Source organism: Sus scrofa, chromosome 2 (genome assembly GCF_054392235.1).
Source record: "Sus scrofa isolate SSC_HxYL_T2T_F1_AM1 chromosome 2, Sscrofa_HxYL_maternal_Yorkshire_Landrace_v2.0, whole genome shotgun sequence".
Taxonomy (NCBI): Eukaryota; Metazoa; Chordata; class Mammalia; order Artiodactyla; family Suidae; genus Sus; species Sus scrofa.
Genome location: NC_139384.1, coordinates 106,355,407 through 106,375,015, shown reverse-complemented (window position 1 = coordinate 106,375,015; position 19,609 = coordinate 106,355,407). Strand labels below are relative to the sequence as shown.

The 19,609-nt window shown below is 38.0% G+C and overlaps 1 long non-coding RNA gene across 5 annotated transcripts in view; it reads right to left on the bottom strand.

Annotated features, from left to right (window-relative positions):
• Positions 1-15,798: 15,798 nt before the first annotated feature.
• LOC106509498 (uncharacterized) overlaps positions 15,799-19,609 on the bottom strand; it is a 42,640-nt gene continuing 38,829 nt past the window's right edge. For 3 of the 5 annotated variants that reach the window (XR_014838237.1, XR_014838241.1, XR_014838248.1), the window contains one exon: positions 16,450-16,858. This is a non-coding gene — a long non-coding RNA (uncharacterized LOC106509498). Of the gene's footprint in view, positions 16,859-19,609 lie in introns of all 5 variants that reach the window. The other 2 variants (XR_014838251.1, XR_014838252.1) reach the window with 2 other exon arrangements.

The window sequence follows — 19,609 nt, the reverse complement described above, 5'->3', positions numbered from 1 at the left end:
GTGGTTAACGAATCCGACTAGGAACCATGAGGTTGCGGGTTCGATCCCAGGCCTTGTTCAGTGGGTTAAGGATCCAGCATTGCCGTGAGCTGTGTTGTAGGTTACAGACGTGGCTCAGATCCCATGTTGCTGTGGCTCTGGTGTAGGCCGGCGGCTACAGCTCTGATTTGAACCCTAGCCTGGGAACCTCCATATGCCATGGGAGCGGCCCTAGAAATGGCAAAAAAGACAAAGAAAAAAAAAAAGAATGAACAGAATGAAGAGCTAGGTTTAATGAAGCAAGAAGAGCCACTGTCCATACTCAACAGCAGTTCCCTCCCCCTTTCTTCTTTCCATTTGTTCTTCTGATGCCTCTCCTCTGATTCACCACTTCACTCCAGGATGAAAATCCTTCCTTTCTGGCTATTTATTATTTATTTATATCTTTTTAGTGCCGCACCTGCGGCATATGGAAGTTCCCAGACTAGGGATAGAATTGGATGCTAGTTTCCGCCGAGCCACAATGGGAACACACTTTTTGACCACTTAAAGTTGCCCAGTAACGTGTACCAAGCTTAGACCCAAGAATATACCTCTTTCCTCTTGTTTAGTCTTCAACTGACCGTAATAGGGCTTTGCCCCTCCAGTCCACTGGAGCCACCAGTTTCTCCACAAGCAAATTTTGTGCCTTTGTCTCAATTAGGAAAAATGCATCCCCTCCTCTGGGGGATGATTTCATGAACAGCATGCAGGCTAGCATCCTTTTTCAGTCAACAACTCGAACACGACCTTGCAAGGTCATCAGTGACCTCTTACTGGGAAAATCCAATGAACACATTTCAGACTTCCTCTTACTTAAGTTCTTTGTGACATTTGACACTGGTGGGAATTTGCTCCTGGAACCAATCTCTTTTTCAAGGGAACTGATAGCATGTTTCCTCCTAAAGCTCTGGCAGTTTCTTAGTCTCCTTCACAGGTTCTTTTTCTTCTAGCCGCTTCTAGGTTCTTTCTGTCTTGAGCCTCTTTTTTCTTACTCCACACCAATAATGAGCTACCCAAATTGTTGCACTATGTGGAGTTTGGGTAAGTGCTAGAACAGGCCTTTCGTTTTTGGATGTGAGGAACCAGCCAGACCCAGCCCTTGGTGAAAGAGTTAGCATGCTCTGAAAATAAGGCATCGGGGGTCCCTCCCATTTATATGTCTCACCCCCATGCCCAGTACTGCTCCTCTGAGTGCTGTCCTAGAGGATGGCCATAGTGTGGGGAGAGCTGGTGGTAACAAGGGGCATCCCATTCATCTCCATAACCGACATCAGTCACAAGTCCTGATACACAAACAATATTGGGCAACCATTTCTTTGAACTGAATGAATGATCCTAGCCATACCACTGAGAAGGGCTGAGTGACCTAGGAAAGGTCACTTCAAACCCTCTGGACTTCAGATTCTTCCTGTGTAAGATGGATAAAATGGTAATAACAATGCTTTCCTAAGGATGTGATTTTGAGAATGAACAAATATTTTTGAACTGTGAAGTATTAACAAATGTAAAGGTTAAAAGATTAGAAAATTGCCTCTGTGTTGTTCCCTAACAAATGTGCCCAGAGTGTAATAATTTAATGGCTCAAAGAAAAAGGTTCGGTTTTCTCATTGACAATTTTTTGTTCAATAAAGTGGGTAACCTAAATGGTAGGAATTCATATTATCCTCGATGGAATTCAATTAAGTTACTTTATCTTGAATCAAAAAATAACCTTTTAACAATTCTATGTTTCCTGAACTCATCCTGAGGTTGAAAAATGTGCTCCCCTCTGCTCTGTCGTTTCCCTGAGTGACACATGAACTTGTGGCTTCTGCTCTCACCTCAGGGCTGCTGACTGTAACTATTGCCATCTGGCTTTTGTTCCCACAAATTCTCAAAATTGTCCTCATCAAGGTGAACAAAGCTTTCTTTGCACTAAATCCAGAAGACACCTTGAGCCCTCACCTTACTTGGCCAACTTAGCTGCTTCTGACACAGTTGCCCATCCCTCTTCTTGAAATTTTTCTCACCTTGGCATCTGTGACATTGCACTCTCCTGATTTTCCTTCACGTTTTAAACATTTTCCCTCTGATTCATTTTCTGCATTAATTTTCTCTCGTGGTTATGTCCTGGGTTTGGACACTTTTTATTTGCTTTCACGTAACATTTACTACCCATGCAACCTCACGCATTTTTAAGCTTTTGCTCATGATCCACCTTGGTTATCCTCAAATCTCTTCTCCAATCCAGACCAGTCTTCGGAGTTTCACACTCAAATGGTAAACCATCTTCTTGACAAAACCAGTTGTCCACAGACAGTTTAATCTCAACCTGTTCAAAATGGAACTCATCATCTCTTCCCCATCTCAGCTACTCCCCCTGTTGGATTCCTGGTTTAATGAATGGGTCTGTGTAAAAGTTCAGGCTCCCTGCAGGAAGAAGCCAGGAGTGTTAAGCAGAAGGAACTTGATTCAGGGCATCTGCCCCTGCCTTTCTTTCCATCTGGAATCCTTCTTCTGAGCCCCAAGCCCTGCCATCTTGCTGTCTCTGTTCAGTTTCTTCCTACTTATGGGACCATGTCTGTTGTGCTTGTCTTTGCAGCTACAACTCCTAATACAAGGCCTGGAGCAGGCAATTCTCAGGAAAGGGGTATGGGCTAAACATTTACACTAAAAGGCATCTTCTACACACCCCTGAACCCTACCAGATTACTATTATATAGTCTAAAGTACTTTTTTTGCACTTTTTAAAAACAGGTCTTTCTAATTGACTGTAAGAAGTTTGAGGGCAGAAGGTATGACTGATCCCAGGGCCTAGGATAGCACCTAACATAAATGGGAACTCAGTCAATGTTCATTTAATGCATGAGCAAAATGACAGAGGGGGAAAGAACTAGAGTAATCTAGTTTCTATTATTTCCTTACATGTGTTTCAAGGCACACTAATCTTATAAGACATTTTGTATTAGGGGTTGGCAAATTTTTTCTGCAAAGGGCCTAATAGTAAATATTTCAGGCATTGTAGGCTCTCCATTGTTGATTTTTTTCCAACTGCCTAACCTTGTAGAGGAAATCAGACCCAAGGAAGCAAAACGATCTTCCCAAGGCCTGCAAAACTGTTCATTTCAGAATCAGCAGTCAATCTCCAAATTCCAGACTCTCACTGCAATGTGTTTAAATAAAAACTTCCACCTTTATTATGGGTGTCTAACTTCCCCCACAATAGCCAGCCTTAACACCCTTTCCATAAAGATGTGCCCAGTTCCTATCTGTGCCCAGCGGGCTGCCATCTGGGATTTTTTTTTTTTTTTCTTTTTATGGATGCACCCACAGCTTGTAAAAGTCCCAGGCTAGGGGTTGAATCAGAGCTGCAGCTGCTGGCCTACACCACAGACACAGCAATACTCCTAGCCGCATCTGTGAACTATACTGCAGCTAGCAGCAACACCAGATACTTAACCCACTGAGCCGAGGCCAAGGATTGAACCCACATCCTTAGAGAAACATCGGGTCCTTGACCTACTGAGTCTTGACAGGAGTTCCTGGATTTTATTCCCAATTCCAACTACTTCCTTACTGTCTAGCTAGATGAAGTCAATTGACTACTTGTCTATTGGACTGATTATTTATTTGCTCATTCATTCCTTCTTCTCTTAACATAAGTATTTAGCTGGTACTAACAGACCAAGTTGCCATCTTATATTTGTTCAATATGCATTAAATCTCCACATGTTACTATGTCTTGACTTTTTAAAGAAATGTTAGAAATCTTTAATAGCAATATTGTCGTCTTTCTGTAGACAAGTGTCTGTGACTGTTTTAGATCTTGACAACCTGGGCCAAGGTGACCGTGTTCATTTCCTAGTGGAAAAGCATATCCATTTTCTTGGCCAGGGTGTAAGAATGCACAATGGAAAAGGATTTCTGGTTTCTCGGACTGAGAACAACTTAGTCTCCTAGCCTCTTGTGACTTTTTCGAGAGGTGTCTGTTTGATTCTGTTCCCAGCTATCTGCGGTGGATTAAAGAAATGAAGTAATACATTAGGATTAATGACTTCAGGAATTTTCACTGTGTTAAATTCTATGTAAAACATGACACCTACAAATTTCACTCTATACATTTTGTCAATTAGTTTGCGAAAGGACAAAAGGAAATAAATGCCACTTGGTGTTTTTCTATCTTCCTAACTTTTCTTTGCTCCTCATGTTGCCAACCCAAGTGTATCCTGATGCTGGGCTTCCCCCCGACACCCAGCAAGCTCAGAACCCCAAAGCCTCCTTTTCATCCTTGCTGTGCTGATTGAGGGCTGCTTCGGAGTAAGTTCGGTGGGGACCAAGTGGTCCCTTCATGAAAGGAGAAGGCAGGGTCACACTCTTCAATCTCTCCAACAAGTTGCTGTGCCTTTTGTGCCAGGTCAGAAGCCACTGTTAGAGTGCATTTCTTTCTTTGTCTACCCAGAGTTACCGCCTCAGTTTCCAAAAGTTAGATTTTTTTTCCCTTGAAATGGAGAGGAAGTGTACAAATTATTGGTGTCCTCTGAAGCTTTCATTCATTCCTTCTCTTAACAAAAGTATTTAGCTGGCACTAACAGACCAAGTTGCCATCTCATATTTGTTCTATATGCATTAAATCTCCACATGTTATACTATGTCTTGACTTTTTAAAGAAATGTTAGAAATCTTTAATAGCAATATTGTCGTCTTTCTGTAGACAAGTGTCCTATCACCACTGAATTAATATATATATGGTTTTATCTCCATCTGTTTCTAATTTTAGTAAAGGTAAATTTGTATTTATCTATCTTTCTATCATCCATCTTCTTTCTTTCTTTCTCTCTTTCCCTCCCTTCCTCTCTCCCCGGTTCCTCTCCCCTCCCATCCCCCTTCCCCTCCCTCTCTCCCTCCTTCCTTCCTTTTGTTCCTCCCTCTCTTCCTTCCATCCCTTTCCCTTTCTTTCCTTCATCTTCCTTCCTCCCTCCCTCCCTTTCTTTCTTTCCTTCCTTCCTTCTCCTTCTTTTCTCATGTTAATAAGAGATAAGATCCAGAGTCAAAGTGCTTAAATTTAAATTCTTATCCCAGTATCTTCTAACTCCATGATTCTAAGCAAGTTGTTCATCTTCTATATTTCTCAGTTATCTCACCTGTAAAATGGAGGTAATATTAATGCCTTACATCTAGGGTTGTTGTAGGGTTAAATGAATTCTTGGGCCAGCATCTAATTTGTAGTAGCATTCAATAAGTGTTAACTATTTATTTTTTGTTATTGTTCTTATTATGATTATTAAGAAGTAAGTTCTATGTCTTTTATGAAACAAAGAAAGAGATAAACACTGGGCAGAAGCAAAGGAAACAGTAGGAAGAAAAGCAGATATATCAAGGTCACTAAGAAGCAAAGAAAAGGAAAAAGCTTAAGGCAATATTTTATTTTTCAATTAAGCCACAAGAAGCTGTAACACATCCTTCCACCAAGCTCTATCTTTGAGTTTTCCCACACAAGAGGATTTGATTCTATAGTTAGAGGATGCTAAATTGAGGAATTCTATGCTTAAGAAGGCTTCCAAGGACTAATTTGGTTAACTCACTACTGTGCTCAACATTATTTCTATGGTGAAATGCACTCCAGATTATAAATAAACCAAACAGAAACAAAAGCAAAAAATGGCTTTTGAAATGGGACCCACCAGTGTACTAAGACAGCCAAGAAAGTATATTTCTGGTTAAGGAGAAGAAAGGAATAATGTAGGTGCCATTAAATGGTTATTTTATTTTATTTATTTATTTATTTATTTATTTATTTATTTATTTATTTATTTTGTCTTTTTGCCTTTTCTAGGGCCACTCCCACGGCATATGGAGGTTCCCAGGCTAGGGGTCGAGTTGGAGCTGTAGCCACCAGCCTACACCAGAGCCACAGCAATGCAGGATCCGAGCCGCGTCTGTAACCTACACCACAACTCACGGCAACGCCGGATCCTTAACCCACTGAGCAAGACCAGGGATCAAACCCGCAATCTCATGGTTCCTAGTCAGATTCATTAACCACTGAGTCACGACGGGAACTCCAAAATGGTTATGTTTTTGTCACCATCATGCTAGGCATTTTCTTCAACTTTTTTATGAAAAAGAAATCAACATGAATTTTAAAATGTTAATTCAATTTCAAACACAGGTAGAAATAATGCCTTCATTAAACATTTGTAATTGAAATACTTCATTATATTTGTCTTTCTATTGGAATAATAAAAGCTTTAAACTTTTCTTCAAATGAGATATCTTAAAGTATATATTGAATTTGGCATTACAATTAAAATCAAGAAATATTTCCAATTTTAAAGACATGAGAAAAGGAGTGAAATCAAGATGATAATTATCAATCTTCACAGAATAATCTGAGAAAATAATTAGTCCAGAAGTGTACAGTTGCAGCTGACAGTAAATACTATGCAGCATAAATTGTTGTTCTTATTTTTTTTCAGATTTTACTTTTAGAAAAATAATAATTTTACTTTTCTTGGTTAATATATCTTGATATATACATGATAGAGAAACAGGATACTTAAGAAAAGTTTAAGATGTCATAAGTTCAATCTTTCTAGTTATTTTCAATTTTATGCAGGTAATAAATGGAATATTGGGGTAGAATACCCTAATAGCTCATGAGATATCTTGATCCATCTTCTTCTGTATTATTTAAATGTGTTTATTCATTATATCCCACTTTATACATATAGATGGGATGGGATAGAATGGAAACACTAAGTCAATAAACAGCAAGAGAAGAATTGCCTTTGGAGGTATAATTCCTTTTTTTTTGTTGTTGTTGTTGTTGTCTTTTTGCTATTTCTTTGGGCCGCTCCAGCGGCATATGGAGGCTCCCAGGCTAGGGGTTGAATCGGAGCTGTAGCCACTAGCCTACACCAGAGCCACAGCAACGCGGGATCCGAGCCGCGTCTGCAACCTACACCACAGCTCACGGCAACGCCGGATCGTTAACCCACTGAGCAAGGGCAGGGACCGAACCCGCAACCTCATGGTTCCTAGTCGGATTCGTTAACCACTGCGCCACGACGGGAACTCCTGGAGGTATAATTCCTGAGTTACATCTTGACCAGGGCTCTCCCACTGTGGTACCCAGCCCCCAAGATAATGTCTAATGATCCTTGTTTCTTGATGTTATGCCCTTATGTTAATTCCTCACAGGATGAATAGAGTTGACTCCTGTAGTGAATAGGATATAGGCATACCTCCAAGATACTGAGGTTTGGGTTCCAGACAGCCACAATAAATCAAATATGTCAATAGAGTGAGTTGCACAAATTTTTTGGTTTCCCAATACATATAAAAGTTATATCCACACTACACGATAGTCTATTAAGTATGCAATAGCATTATGTCTAAAAAAATGTATATACCTTAATTTATAAACACTTCATTGCTAAAAAATGCTAAACGTCATCTGACAATGCAGAGTTGTCACAAACCTTCAATTTGCAAAAGCAGTGTTCGCAAAGTGCAATAAAGTGATGAACAATAAAACGAGGTATGCCAGTATTGTGGAAATGACAATGTAACTTCTAAGTCTAGGTCAGAAACTCTTGTATAACTTGCTCTGGAAAAAGTTAGCTATTGTGTTGTACAGACACTAAGGAAGCACTATGAGATCTATGTTCCAAACAACTCTTCAGACTTGAAAGACCCTTAGCCAAAACAACCATCGAAACCACTTCTGAATTCTTACTAAGTTTGTGGAAATGTGTTACACAGCAAGTGATAACTAACATTCTCTATCTTCAAAACACCTGCATCGTGGCTTGTCCTTGGCCATGGTTTCTTCCAGTTATTATTCTTTAATTAATAACATCTATGTTGCAGTGATGCTTGCCCTTCGTAATGTCCAATGCTTCCACCAATCTCTGCATGTTGGCCTTCAGTCTCTACTTCCTCCATTTCCTTGAAAGTTTACATCTTAACATCTAGCCTGATAGGAAATTTAGATGAAACCTCCAAAACAACTATTTGCACCATTTGGTCTGTCAATATTAGTCAAAATTAATCACCAGAAACAAACTCCCAGTGGGACTAAAAACATCACAGGGAAATACCATTAAAGCAAACACAGAATGACGTGTGAGTGTTCACTGGCTGAAAGCTTAAAATGGCACCCATCATATACATTGGCTCACTGTTAAAGAGAAAAAACTATATATATTTTATATTAATATTACATTTGTATCAGTTAGAATAGATTTTGCTGTAATATAAACAACACCCACCCCCAAATCTCAAGATTTTATAAAACAAATGTTATTTCTTGTTCATTCTACTTATCCATGGATTGACTTGGAATTTTGTTCTGTATCATCCTCACTTTGGTCTAATAGAAAAGCAATTGGAGTAGTTCCTGTCGTGGCTCAGAGGTAACGAACTTGACTCATATACATGAGGATGCAGGTATGATCCCTGGCCTTGCCCAGTGGATTAAGGATCCAGCATTGCCTTGAACTGTGGTGTAGGTCACAGATGCAGCTTGGATCCTGAGTTGCTGTGACTGTGGCATAGGCTGGAAGCTACACCTCCAATATGACCCCTAGCCTGGAAACTTCCATATGCTACAGGTGTGACAAAGAAAGAAAGGAAGGAAGGAAGGAAGGGAGAAAGAAAGGAAGGAAGGAAGGAAGGAAGGAAGGAAGGAAGGAAGAAAGAAAGAAAAGCAATTGGAATATTTCCCATAATCATGGCAGAAGGAAAAAGCTATAGAAATTTATATTCGCTTTTACTCAAATTCCATTGATTAAGAAGTCACATGGCCATGCCTAATTTCAAAGAAGAGGGAATACAATCCTGTTTTGTATACAAGAAGAGTATTTGGTTAACAGCACATTTGCCACACTATGTATACAAATTAATATCAGATAGTTTTGGTATGAGTATACTATACGAGCAGTGCTATGTCAGAGCAGCTTATAATGTGACTTTTTCCAGCAGAGCTGGGAGGGCATGAGATGGAGACAAAATGCAGCAGAGAGAGTACAGAAGGACCAAAAATGTTTACAAGGACAATTAACTGCATTTATATGTTATTTTGTGTATTAAAGACAAAATGCTTTAAGGCACATTGAAGAGGAAAGGATGATAGTAACTATATGTTTGAAGAATCAGTGGATGAATGGATGAAGCCCTAGAATTTTGTGTATTTCATTAATGGTTGTAGGTGGCTCCAGGACCATGTAGTTGACCCAATCCTTGTAATAGTCTCTTTTGTTGCCTGTCTACCCTTCCTGGAATGCTTAGTACTAGGAGTGACTTTGGTCAGTCTGGAATATTTGAACCCACAGAAAATTATGTTTATTCAAGTTTGGACCACACTGAATTTGTCATTTAGTGAGCTTGGCCATTTCTCAACTCTCTGAAGACCCTTCCTTATAAGTTGTGGCATTTTCTCCCATTGCAAAATTCAGTCAGAGCCATATCACCAGCCACATGGTATATCTACTATTAGCTTATGAATGCAATTATAAAAGGAATATATTTTCTTTGTGTATTCATTATATTGAAGTAGATGATAATTCTTTGATCATATCTTTTCTTAGTTTCCAATCTTCGGCTTATCTACTTCATGAATTATTTTCTTAACTTTTATCTTTTTATATCTCTGTTGAATTTTAAATTAAGGCTGTAACTATGTTTTTCATATTCAAAAGTTATTTCCCTTATTGTTCTTTTTTCCTAACATTCTGTTCTTGTTTTGTGGACACAATTTTTTCTCATATATCTGAGGATACTAAGTATAATAATTTTAATTTTTTTTCTATGTTCTTTGGGCCACTATCTTTCCCTCTGTGTTATTTTTATCTCTGTCTTTCATGTAGAAGACTTTGCTTATGTGTCTGGTGATCCTTAGTTGCTCAATCATATTTTAAAGAATAGAACATTATAAAGCTGAGTGAAAGCTCTGGATGCGCTGTGAGAGCTTACTGATGATTAGACCTCATTATAGGGAAATTGCCTGCTAAACCAGCATTTTCTTGGGGGAACTCCAAATTTCAGTTTGTGTAGGTCTTTCCTTGGGGATTATTCAATTTCTTGAATTCTTCTACCTAGGAAGGCATGTTCCTGATTGCAAGTGTTTTGAGAGCAGAGCCAGATAAGGGGGTAGAAGTTTTAATGTTTAGAATTTAACTTTGATTCATTTCAGTCCTGTATGTTAACCTCAGCCTCTACTATGCCTAGAATCCTTGAAACCAGAGCCAGTACAGTTCATTTCTTTGTAGTAGAAGAACCTCCTGTCTCCTGGTGGGTAGACTGTGAAGAGTTGTGTGTGTGTGTGTATGTGTGTGTGTGTGTGTATTGTGTATGTGAAAGCAAGGAAGAGATTTTGGAGATCACCTTGTCTGTATTTAAACTTTCCACCACTCCTCTAGTTTTCAGCCCTGCACTTCGGCCTCCTGCATCCAGTCTCTCAGGATTTCTTGGCACATCTCCCAGCTGTGTTCCTCTGATCTACTTATACTTCTTCCAAATAGTTGTTGAAAGCCCATGTTCACCATTTTTTTTTCTCTCTCATTTTCTTAGTGGTGAATACATTTGTTATTGTTTTAATATCATTTTGGCAGAGGTTGCGGAAGAAGAAGAGATAAGTGCATGCAATTAATTCACCATTTTTAACCAAGAGCCCCTTACGTTTTCTCCCCACAAGCATCAAGGCAACGAGAACTTTTCACAAGAGTCCTTGATCCTTGAATTTTGTTTTCCCTCCAAAATTTTGCAAAGTAGAAAAATGAATTTACTCTCTGACCTAGTCACATGGATGAAAAATCTAAATAAAAAATTGTCCATGATAAATGGCCTTCCTCTTCAACTGTTTAATAGTATGCCCACCACAATATTATTGTATGATTATGTAGTTTAAGATTTTTGAAACAAGTGTAAAATATCAAATAGGTTTAAAATGCTATTAACCTCTGAACAGATGTCATATTCTTTTAAATTATTTTTTTAGGATCACCAAAAGTTAAAAATAGAATAGAATTTTGTAAGTAGTTTGATTCCTCCCAATCTTTTTCAATCTCTCTGGAACCATTTAAAACAATAAGTATTTCAAGATCTCAAATTTCAGCATATCGTGTGTGTGTGATTTTCTTTTTTTTTTAGTTTGTATAATGATTTTTATTTTTTTTCCATTATAGCTGGTTTACAGTGTTCTATCAATTTTCTACTGTACAGCATGGTGACTCAGTTACACATACATGTATTCATTCTAATTTTCATTTAATAATTACTCTAAGTTATTCTCTTTGTTCATCATCTTACTTGTACCCAAGGTTATTTTTTATTTTTATTTTTTGGCCACATCCACAGCATGTGGAAGTTCCCAGGCCAGGGACTGAACTTGTGCCACAGCAGTGACCCAAGCCACTACAATGACAATGCCAGTTTCTTAACCCACTGAACTACAAGAGAATTCCTGTACCCAAGGTTAAAGCATTGCATATATGTAAATATTGATTGCTCCCTTACTTGTTTTGTTATGAAAAGTTTTTTTCACTAGAATGGTAAGAAATATTCCTGATGTGTATGTAAATTTAGTCTGTGTTCTGATCACAACTGTCAAACTGATAGTCTTTCAGAGTTGGTAATTTATCTATAAATACAAATTTCCCAATAGAAGCAGTCTCACAGTTTTCAGCAATTTATTGTTAGGAATATCATTGCAAAATATTTTTAGAACATATACTGGAGTATAAGCAAGGTTTCATCTCAGGGAAATTATAATTTGAAGTATGATAAGACAAACATAAAGCAATATAAAGAATTGCTAAGATGAGGAAGAAATATTCTCTGAAAAGAAAACACAGTGCGTGCAGCCCTAAAAAGACCAAAAAAAAAAAGAGAGAGAGAGATGGAGGGGGAGAGGGAGAGAGTGGGAGGGACTGAGAATTTGGGGTTAACAGATGCAAACTATTGCCTTTGAAATGGATAAGCAATGGGATCCTGCTGTATAGCACTGGGAACTATGTCTGGTTGCTTGTGATGGAGTATGACAATATGAGAAAAAAGAATGTATATATGTATGTGTGACTGGGTCACCTTACTGTGCAGTAGAAAATTGACAGAACACTGTAAATCAGCCATAATGGAAAAAATAAAAATCATTATTTAGAAAAAAAAAAAAAAAGAAAGAAAACAACTAAAAGGATCATAAGTAAGGATGTGAAAAGACTTGACCAAGCTGGTTGGCACTCCTCTTACAGATAAGACCATTATTTGAGAAAACACCAAGGATGTAAAACTGAATATCTCCCATTTCAATAGTTGATCATTTTCCCCAACCTTTTTCTGACCCAGAAAAGCAAATGAAAGCAAACAGGAAATTAAAAGGTGTGAGTTCTAATAATGGGCCTGTTTTACTTGGTCAAAGCACCTAGGTAAACTATCACTCTCTGTCTTTCTGTCTCTCTCTTTTTTTTCCATCTCTAAAGTAAGGCTAGTGAATTATACAGCTTGTCAGCTTTTTAGCATGCCAGTAACATAGTTATCAGGTGAAAAAAATAAAAAAAAAACTTAGCCAAAACAAAGTGAAGCCATTTTGAGACTAAAATAATGGCTTTTCATTTCCATTAAACGTAAGGCCCTACAAAAGGACCAGATAACATTATCAGCATCCAACCAGATCACCTGTTATTCTGGAGTCTCAATTGAGCATATCCAGAAAATCCCTAGGTGTTTAGTTCAAGTTGCTTTAGATTTAACAACAAGAGTTTCAAATTTCAAGATGCTAAAGAAAATGTGTATCATATAATAAATGGCTGATTAGAAGATTGGGAAAAGAAAATAGATTGTTCTGGTTACTAACTATCTCCATACTTTGGATTTAATTTTATCATAAAATACTGGGATTTTATAATATTTGCCCGAAAATTTTCCTCCCAAAGTTGTGAAAAAGACCAAAACATAGAATCAGATGAGTAAGAGTACGTAAAAGGCAGCAAAGCAAAGGGTGACAAAAAGTAGAGGTACTGCCAGCCGATGTGAAAGGCAGTGTCTCACCTATAAATTAATAATGTTGTGAGTTTAGGACTTGAGGAGCAAGATAAATACATTTTGAGATTTCATTCCAGAATATATAGACACAGTTACACTGAAGTACAAAACCAGGGTTCGGAGGCGAGGTTCTCAATCTTTCCCATCACGGTATTAGGCAACCACCTGACCACAGATGCCCTCCCCCTCCCTACTCATGGCGACACACACAAAAGAGCCCTTGGAAACAGAGCAGGGCTGCCTCCATCCAATAAAGACTATGGCAGCTTTCCCAAAAATGGCACTTCGGATTAGAGAAAACCAAGGGTGGAGAATGCCTTAAAAAGAAAATCTACAAAGAGATATCTGACCTTCACCTCAGCTATGGGCGCTAGAGAGAGGAGAAACAAAGATCTAGTTATTCAGACAACTTTAAAACAAACACATGCACAAAATTGATAAGCATTTTGCTTAAAGGGAGAAAAGAACAGGAAGGGCTGAAAGTACCCACACAGACCAATCCGTTTGATGAAAACATATTTCCTTTTTTTTTTTTTTTTCCCTCTGGTCTCCTCTGTAAGACAGTGTACAAAGTGCTCATTTATATTTTCTTTGTTTTCATCCCAAAGCTAGAAGATCAAAGAGTTAATAAAACCTCCTTGCTATAGAAGGTCATTACAAAACTAAATGCAGCAATTCAAAGTGGAAAATAGAATGAATGCCAAGGAGATGTTTAACGAAGTAACATTCTAGATGTATTCTTTGAAGAACTCGTTTGATTGCTTTAGAGCGCACAGGGCACAATGCTCTACGCGGAGCGAGCCTTGACTGATGGGTTTGCGCTGTGGCGCGGAGACCAGGCCACTTGGAATCACAAGTATATTTGATAGAGAATTACCTAATATGGTGGAAACATTCATGACTATTTTGTATAACAAAATGGCATTAAAAACTTCCATCTTTTTTTCCCCTTAGGCCTAATCAAATGTCCAAACATAAGACATGAGTCTATTCATTTGAAAAATAATTTGAAGCATTATTGTTCCAAGAACCGGCAAAGTTGGATGCCCAGTTAAGAAATTAGCTTGATGTTTTCCGTTAGCCAGTGAAATCCTTCTTCTTATTTTCCTTCTTTTTTTCCTTTTCTAGTTCTGACATCCCTAGAATGAGAGCAGATACAGAATATAGAGAGGTGTCTAGAAAATTGCCAGTATTACCATATTGATATATGCAAAATAGGCTGGGACACTGGCCTTGCCTTTCTATGTGACATCTCAGAATTGCCCTTCACTGCAGCCCTTGAAGCTTAGCATTAGGATCCATTAGGCTTCGTCCTAAAAAACAGTCTAGAACATCAGCAGTGACCATCCTCCTTTTGGGGCCATGGTGAGGTGGCAACATGGAGGCTGATAAGTGAGGTTATTTAGAGTCTCTTACAGACCTAGAATCAAACAATTATTTTTTCAGTATTTAAAAACTTGGAATATACAGATAGTTTGCATTTTGAGGAAAAGGGAGGTCTTTTCCTAAGATAATTTGGGAGGTGGATTGGTAAATGGGAAAGCTAGGTGTTCCGATAATGATTCCACTCAGAAGAGCTGTTTAATTAGATAACAACATAGAAATGCAAACATATGAGATTAAGTTTAGGCAATGAAACTTTTTAATTATTTGGGGCAAATAATTGACCTATTTCACCATACAGCGAAACTGTCTGGAAGTACCGTTGAATGTTGTGCTGATGCCAATAGTCTTTTTTTTTTTTTCTTTTTGCATCAGTGGTGCGTGTCACCTTCCTGCAAGGCAACCCGTTTGCAGCTCTAGCCAGAGGGAAAATTACTGGACAACAAAATGAAAAGGAGGCATAAGTCAGCCCAGATCTCTGAACCCTAGGAAAGGCAACTTCCCTCCTGCTCATGAAAGAGGACGATTGTGCTCAGTACCACTTATCCAGTGCCAACAATCTGGTAAGCTCTCTATTCAGTACTACACCAAGGCTACAGCAAGGTGACCCAGAGTTTGGGGCTGAGGTCAGGGAAAGGTCACTGCCTGAAAAATGAAACCAGTCAAATGGAAAGAATCCTAGGAATGGGTGAGGTTAGTCACCCACAAGAGTAGCCCAATCTAAGAAGTGACATAGAAAGTCATTTTTTTATGACTCCCAAGTTCTAACTCTTTTAAATAATCTTGCTGTCCCTTGCAAGCTGCTGCTAGGATGCTCTGAAGCATGGTTATGAGAATCAGCATTTTGTCACTGAAATTCCTACAGACTTCAACTATTCCTTTTCAGGCTCCTCGGTTCCCTTTTCCCTTCCTTTTCTTTTCTTTGTAACACCACACCAACTTCAAAACTAAAGACCTGACACCATCACCCTGTTATTTGAAACCTCTCTGAAAGCTAATCAGCTTTCTCTTCCCCCAACATTTGCCTGGTGCCTCCCTGAAAAGACAGAGTATCAAAGACACTGATATGTATGTTATAACATTAGGTGGTCAGTATGCCATAAGCACCCATTTTAAATAAGCCCTTTCAAAGTTAAAGGAACTTTAATACTTGCAATATGTGTTTGCTCTGTCATAGCTTTTCTGATCTGTGTGATGCATGTGAGTGCTTACGAGATGCATGTTATTAAGTGAGGCTTCAGAATGAAGGAATATAGGCTCATGACTACTTATTTTCAGTCTTCCAAAAATTTTTTTTCTTCCCAAGAAATGGCAAATGAAAATATTTTCCAATTAATCCACTCTATCAATTTAAAAATGTCATAAGACTAGGTGTACTTTGAAAAGAATTTTTATTTTAAATAGGTAGCCAGAGCTGATACGTGCAACCACAATGTTTACTATTCAGCTGGTTTCTTTAAAAAAAAAAAAAAAAAAACCCAAATCATAAAGTTAGAAAGTATTCGATTACTTACTTCTCTTCAATGTGTAAAAGGGCAAAGAGAGAGATTTCAAATTCTTTTTGTTTTATATTTGTTGTCAAGATTTCATATAAGAAAGTCAATTTTATACAAAATAATTTCATAAAATTACTTTTAAGAGAGTCAGTTTCCATAGATCAATTTCAATAGGTCATATAATATAAGTCTTTTAATATGAGCTCCTTACATTTATTAGTGTGTTATAAATTATTTATCTTGGAAAAGTACATTAAAAACAGAATTAGAATGTCTTTGGTTTATATAGCTCACAGCATTAAGTTAAAATAGTATAATGCATGTTATACAGAGAGAAATGTAAATGACCTAAAAGAACATTTTGAGTCAGTTTCACATTAAACATTGAATAGAAAAGTTGACTTATCTTAAAATAAAGCAAGTCACTACATCACTCCGCTACAAGCGAACGTTTCGTTTGTAAATAAGGATGAACTGACAGTGCTTGAAAGTGTAGTTCATCAAAATCACAACAAGAAACCAAATATTATGAACATGTAAAATTCCATGTTTATTTAATATCCATTACATAGCCGGTTCATTGAAACCAGACTTGGTAAAGACAAATAACATTTCTAATGAACATAAACAATATCATATAGTTGAAATTCATCCTGTATTTTCACATGAATAAAGATGTCATCGTGCAAGACTTTCAACAATAAAGACCTTGCTGGGAATTGGCATGGCATCTCCCAGGGCTTCAAGGCAGTACCAGCCCCCGTCAGCTTGAGAGGAAAGCTTAGCAGCTCTGTACTAAGGGGCTCAGTGTTCAGCATGTCTGCTGTCCATGTTCAGCTGTCGTGGAACCTTCCCTCAGTATCTGAGTTGGTGTCCACTGTGGTCTGTGTCATGGGTATCTTTCCAGAGGACACATCTTGGCCTCAGGAAGGGTATTCCTAGGACAAAAAACAAGAAAACAAAACAAGAAACTAAAGGCAATATGCAGATCATGTAAAAAGGCTTGCTCTAGTCAAGAAGTACGAATGTTATAATTTATAATATCAGTGATTATATTTTTTAGTTGCTTATATTTGTTAAAGTTTACTGTGTGCCGGGCACGAGGTTAAGCACTTTTTTTTTCATTCACCATCTTATAAAATGGTCATAAGAATATTTTAAAATCAGCACTGTAATTATCTCTGTTTTATTAATAGAGCAGCTACACTTGACAGAGGTCAAGAAACTTGAATGAAACTCATAGTAAGTAGAAAGACCAGAATGCCCTTTGTGGCATCAAACATGATCCAAGGTCCTGTGCCAACATTGTGGATAAACTAAGAGCTTCCTCAAAGCCATTTGTAGCCCTTTTCTCCCTTGCTTTCCTCTATTAGGAGGCTGGAAAACTAAAATTCTTGATATTCTAAAAAGACCTCTTTCTGCTTCTCTGATAGTATTTTTCTTTTTCTTCCACATATAATCCAAACCACAGCATAGCTCTCCTTGCTCCTAGAAGTAACCAGGTTGATAGATCCTGCCCAAAGAGAAGGTGAAGTAGGTAGTAGGGGCTTACCAGAATTTTTTTTAAAGAGAGACTCAGTTGTACAGCAGATCCCTAGTTATGAGGATAGATCTCATGTTAAATGTTTTAGTAGTAAGAAAGGAAAGGAAAGGAAGAGAGAAAGAGAAATAGAGAGAGAAAGAAAAGGAAGGAAGGGAGGAAAAGGGGGAAGGAAGGAAAGAGGGAGGAAAGGAAAAGAAAAACAAGAGAAAGAAACAGACTCCCAATCTCTTCGCCCCTCCTTCCTTCTTCTTTACCTATCCTAGGGTATCCTCAAATTTGTTGATACAGAAGGGGAAAATATCCTTTCTGCTAAGCCATGTTAATTTGGTACTTCTGGCTGACTATACTGACTACTTAAAACTGCTTTTTAAAATTTTGTGGGAGTTCCCGTTGTAGCGCAGTGGCTAACAAATCCGACTAGGAACCATGAGGTTGCAGGTTCGATCCCTGGCCTTGCTCAGTGGGTTAAGGATCTGGCATTGCCGTGAGCTGTGGTGTAAGTCGCAGATGCGGCTCGGATCCCGCGTTGCTGTGGCTCTGGCGTAGGCTGGTGGCTACAGCTCCGATTAGACCCCTAGCCTGGGAACCTCCAGGTGCCGCAAGAGCAGCCCAAGAAATGGCAAAAAAGACAAATAAATAAATAAAAAAATAAATAAAAATTTGTGATTTATTGAGAGTGTGGGAGTGATAGTCACTAGTATTTGTTAAATAAAAAGATAAATGGTTGAGTCATATCTTAATTATGATGTTTTCTGTTCTATATTTCTACAATTAAATTAATGTAGATGGGTGAGTTTCCTTTCATATGTATGCTAAATACTGGCACATCTGAAATATCTTTCAGTTTGTATTGCTGTAGGTATGCAGGTTAAAAATAAGATAAGCCCTCTGGATTACATGCACAGAAGACTGCAAATAGCCCTGATCAGAAGGTGCCAAAATCCATAATTGAACTCATTGTTGGGGCCAACAGAAAAGGGAAGAAAAAAATCCAGAAGGGAAAACAAGAAATTTTTGGAGAAGGTGGGATACTCAGATTAAAATTTTTTATATTAAATTGAGAAAAACCCACTTTCAACTCCATTTCCTGAGTTAATGATTGACATTCCAGCTCCAGTGCTCATTGGGTTTATGATCTTAGGGTTATTTTACTTCTCTGAGATACCAACTGTTTTCAACCACAAAGTCAACATTTTGCAACCCATCTCATAGAATTGCTTCTAGAATTAACTAATACAGTGACTGAGAATTGCCTAATACTGTGACTGACATATAGAATACATTAATTCCCACCCCACCCCCCAACCCAGTTCCTAGTCACTCATCTCCTTGGACGGAAGGATGATTTCAAAGATTTCAGTCTCATCTCCGAAAGTATTTTCCCTTTTCTTACTTCACAGCCTAGTCACCATATAAACACAACATTCAGTTGGACACAGATAGCAGTAAAAGAAATGCCTCCTACTAAACTGTAAGCTTCCTGAAGGTAGTAAACACATCTTACTAGTGTTTATATTCCTCAGAAACTTGAGCTTCTAAAGAATTTCTAGTTAGGATATCTGAATGCAAAAGAATTTTTGAGCCCACTCTGTTAACACTTAATGTTTTATCCATCAAAATGACTCATCTTTTCAAGGCCCATTCTTTCAGCACTTACTATATTAAGCACAGTGCTCGAGGAACTATAAGGCAGTTGCTAACAAAGGCAGCCCCATGTTATGGGTGGTAATAAGGGGGTATAAAAAAAGCAGAAACCAAAAAATATCCTATAATATAGTGGTTGTTTACTGTGAGCTATTCACTATGCTATTCACCATCTTACATTATCATTTATCCTCTCCACATCTCTGCAAAATCAGTGTTGTAAAGCCCCACAGTACAGATAGGAAATCCAAGGATCAGAAACTTGACTAGCACTGACTAATAAGTGAATTCAAAGTGCCTTAACCAGAGTTTGTCTTCAGACCTCTCATATTCTAATGTTTAAGCCCTGTGCATACCATATACCATATCTCAGAAAATAGGCAGATTATGAATTTCTGGGACAAAAAGACAAGGAAATCATATATCTAGTTTAGTTTGGGGACCTTAATTGTTCATATCTATAACATAAAAATTAATTATTGCTAGTAAAAAAACAATAATA